Genomic DNA, 4,190 nt, shown 5'->3' on the forward strand with positions numbered 1-4,190 from the left:
CCAATATGGACTAGGGTTAGGGTTTCTGGGGTTTAAGAGAGATGGAGGCTAAAAAATGAACTCTAAATCTGAGTTTAGGGTGCTTAAATACAAATGAAACCCGAAAAGATCATGGGCTAGGGCTGAAACCCTTGTTACTCACTACCAAACACATGTCATGTCGTGACTAACCTCCAGATGTGCATTCTTCATTTCGATGGTCACGTCGTGGCCTCCTCATGGTCACGTAGTGACACATGATTTTTCCCAAAAATCATGTCTTTGACTCCTTTAAGCCCAACTTTGATCCAATCTGGAAAGCGGGTGTTACATCCGCCTTGTAATTATTTCCGTTAACGGAGCTTGATCTCGAAAGTAATCTTCTTTTGGAATCTAATTATGTACTGGTTCATCTCCATCAGAAAAAAAAAATCTATCTCTATGTATCCTTCTGGAGAACACCATTATATCACCTAATACCCACCTACAAATCAAACGAGAGAAAGAGAGGAGCTCGTTGGTCTTCATGAACAAATGAGAGAAACAAATGGTATATGTTGGTTCATCATCAAGATTTCTATATAAAAGGCGTAAAGAGAAAGAGGAGCTCCCTAATCTATGGTATAATAAAATAAAAAAGCATAAAAAACCAAAGTTTGTTGGTCAATTTTATTCCGTTAAAGAGCTTAGTGATTTAAAGAAATAAATGAGTTGATGACTTCAAATAAATGGTATATCTTCTATAATTTAAATATTAAAATCCCCAAAAGCTTATTGAGACACTAGTTAGTATAGTATTTTTGTTTGTCAAACATAACAACCTCAAAAAACATGAATAATGAGTATTGAAACGTGTTAGAGATAAGAGAAAGAAAAGACATTTTAGTAATTTTAATAAAAGAATGTATTAAATTTTATTGTTATAATAATATGTATTTAAAATAACTAGTAAAAAAACCTAGGCTTCACCCAGCGTCGTTATTGTTTTTAAATATTTTTTCCTATTAGGACATCATACTTTGAAACATTTATTTTTACCTCTAGTAGGAACGTTCTTACATAACTGAACAAATACTTTATTTTATATCTATTTATATCATTGGTAATTAAATATATATGTTGTTATTTGAGGAAAATAAGGTCGTATAGTAAAATATCGAAGCTGGGGTACCAAAAGCGGCAACTCCACAAACTAATGTGGCAAAAACTTGAGATGTCATGTTTGGTAAATGCCTTGGACCAAAAATGGGAAACTCTTGAATCCTTTGCAGCTAGCAGTAGAAAATATCGAATCGCGGGGGGGGGAGGGGGGGGTGCAACCTCTACAAACTAATGCGGTAAAAAGTTGAGGAGGGACCAAAAGTGCCAAAGTGTTGAAACGTTTGTGGAAAAACTTTAAAAAATAGTTGAGGATAGACCAAAAGTGACAAAGATGTTGAAACTTATTGTGGACAAACTTAGAATAATAAAAAATATACTATTCCCAAGACCTTTGTGCTTCAATATATATACCAGAAGGTGATTCGTGCTTCACGGAGGTCCAACTTTTGGTAAATACTAGAGACCAAAAGTAGCAAACTCTTAAAACCTTTATGACTAGCAGTATAGAATATCGAAGTCAGGGGATCAAAAGTGTCAACTCCATAAACTAATGTGTTAAAAAGTTGACGGGGGACCAGTAGTGGCAAAGTTTCAAAACCTTTGTGGCAAAACTTTGAAAAAGTTGAGGAATGAACAAAAATGGAAAAATATTGAAAATTTTATGGTAAAACTTTACGAACAATTTTTGTAATTTCTTTAAACACATAAAGTGTTTTTGTAAAAATGCACACTAACCTTTTCTGTAAATTAGGGGGGAAATTTTTGTAATTTACTTTCTATACAGAAGTCAAACTTGTCATTCCTAATTTACTTTCTATACAAAAGTGTTAAACATAGAGACTGTTTTTGTAAAAAAAATTATAATATGGGTATTTTCTATAAATTATAAATTTAGAGGGATTTTATATGCTAATATTGGAAACATTTGTGGGAAAAATCTGAATCACATAAATTTATAATTCCTAAGTACTAAATACGTTCTAATTGAAAACATTTAGGACAAAATTTTGAAAAGTCATCAAGTTTATTATTCATAAGGCTTTTATATATATATATATATATATATATATATATATATATATATATATATATATATATATATATATATATATATGGCAATGTTATAATGTGGATGTAGAGTTGAATATGGACCAATAGTTTAAATTATTTTAAGAAAGTCATTCACAATTTCAAATGAAATAAAAAAAAATGGAAAATACCATTCTAATTAAATGAAACGGGTTAGTAAGGGTAAAAATGTAAAATTACATCACCTATAATTTAGGCAACACCAGATTATTTGGCTAATCTGATCATATTCTCTCACACGTTAACCTTCAAAAACCCTTACTACTTTTGAAAATGGAACCTTTATCTATTCTTTAAAAATTTGATTTATTTATTTTTCAAGGAAATCGATAAAAACAGGAAAACAAATATTCATACTCGCAAATAACAATACACGTTCTTCAATGAATTACAACAAACACGAAAAATATACATATTCTAAAAGAATAAAACTAAATTTCATTCATTCGTTAACTAACTTCATCCATTCTTAAGAAAAAGATATATTCTTGACAGTACAAAAAGTATTGATATAAAATTTGAGAATACATTCTACCAGATTTCTCCTTAAAGAAATAATGTTTTCGTTTTGTAAGGTGGCCCCTTCTATTCTAAAAGAATGTTGATGCTTTTGTAAGGTGGACCCTTCTATTCTGAAAGCATGTTGTGGTTTTTGTATGTTGAACCTTAGTATTCTGAATAAATGATGTTTGTGTTTGTAATATGAACCTTGATATTCTATTTCCCAAACAACTTCATTCTGATCAAGATAACAACAAACAACATAGTATTAAGACTAAGGGGAGCAGCAAGAATCATGGCCTTTTTGTGACATCCCCATTTTCACGGCCATAAAAGACTGGTTTGTTTATGCTTTGTTTTAAAATCAGAGTTATCTTTTAAAGAAAATAGTTGTGGAATTTGTCCCAAAACAAAATATAATAACCATTTATCAAAACATTTATCAAAGAGAATATATTTTTATTAAATAATAAAACATCGGGATGTCATGTTCCGATACAGACACATAAGCTTAAACAGAACTTACATTTATTTACACTAATGATTTACATCTCCTTTAATCTCTCAGTGAAATATGTCTTCGTATTGATACCTGTGAAACAAAGAAAACTGAGTGGTTCAGACTTGGAGCCTGGTGAGCATATAAGGTTTTCGACCCACAATAATATAATTATTATATTCAACCACCAAACAATCAACTCAATTTCCCATCCCCATTATCTTCTTTATTTCTTAGGATTTTACCCTAAGAATTCAACTATTCGTCATTCTATAACTTATTTAAAAACCATATAAAATATCCATTCCACACTTATCTCAAATAAACAACAATATAAAAACACATAGCATGTATTTCATAGCAAATACTTCATATTTATGTGTTAGAAGAGAGTGACTACACACTCACCCAAAACATATACTTAATACATTCAGACAATACTTGTATTAAAATTGTGTTTATGAAAGGGACTATACACTCACTTGATCAGAAGATGATCAGACAACGCTATGGCTTGTAGAAGTAGTATTCTTCAGTGAAACCGGGAGATCTTCACAAAAACCGGGCTTCACGCGGGTAGAGCTTCGGCTCGGAAATTTCACTTTTCGGGATCTTCAGGGCTTCGGAACTTGCTTCGGGGCTCGGGATATTTCTTGCATGAAAATTGAGGTAAAACGGGAGAGAGAGGAGAGAAAATGAGCAAAGGAATCGGCAGCCCTCGCACCCTTTATATAAGGGCTGAACCTCGGTCTACGCGGGGCGTAGTTCTCTAGTTACGCGGGGCGTAACTCGGATAAGTCCGATGACTCCCCCCCTTCGGATAATATCGGATTTTATATTTAAATTAAATATTTTAAGTATTTAATAAACTTCAAAAATTCATATCTTTCTCATATGAGCTCCGTTTTCGAAGTTCTTTATATCCTCGCGTAGGTGAGACTACGCTCTACAACTTTCGTTTAGACTCCGTCGGCTGATTTCGAATTATTTTTATTATATTATTTTTAGTAGGCTGAGACAG

Source organism: Lactuca serriola, chromosome 3 (genome assembly GCF_051521515.1).
Source record: "Lactuca serriola cultivar US96UC23 chromosome 3, Lser_US96UC23_V15, whole genome shotgun sequence".
Lineage (NCBI taxonomy): Eukaryota > Viridiplantae > Streptophyta > Magnoliopsida > Asterales > Asteraceae > Lactuca > Lactuca serriola.